Below are 528 nucleotides of genomic sequence, written 5' to 3'. Positions count from 1 at the left end.
CACAGTCCAGTCAACACTTGCTTTCGCTTTTTTTTTGTTGTTTACAAACAGCGGTGGGGACGCATAATGTGAAAAATGCCACAAGGAGTTCAACCAAAACCCGTTTTTATTTGCACTCGAGTCGCTGCCAGCTCGTGTCAGCGCCCGATTCAAAACAGCGTGAGTGGAGATAACAGATATCAGACGCTCACGGGGGAAGAGAAACGCACCGCCCCCAGGTGCGGAACGCCAAGCCTCCCGTTCAGGAAATGTGGAAATCCCCGGTGGCCCCTGGGGAAGGCTCCCATTTATGGACAAATGCAGCCTTTCGCCTCGTCCGCCGATGTTGAAACTGACATCGAGCTGCAGCTCCACCACTCCCCCGGGCTGGAGGGGGGGGCGGGGCAACGGGATGTATCAATCTCCGGGTCTGATTGACGGCCAGCTCCGCCAATGGCCCGCGGAGTTCCGGGTTCGGGCTCCGCAGGGCGGGCCAATGGGCGCCCCGCGAGGAGGGGGCGGTGCAGCCTTCGCCCCACCCACCCCCTC

This window comes from Chiloscyllium punctatum, chromosome 41, assembly GCF_047496795.1.
Source record: "Chiloscyllium punctatum isolate Juve2018m chromosome 41, sChiPun1.3, whole genome shotgun sequence".
Lineage (NCBI taxonomy): Eukaryota > Metazoa > Chordata > Chondrichthyes > Orectolobiformes > Hemiscylliidae > Chiloscyllium > Chiloscyllium punctatum.
The sequence above is the reverse complement of the archived record's forward strand: the minus strand, read 5'-3'. Positions refer to the sequence as shown.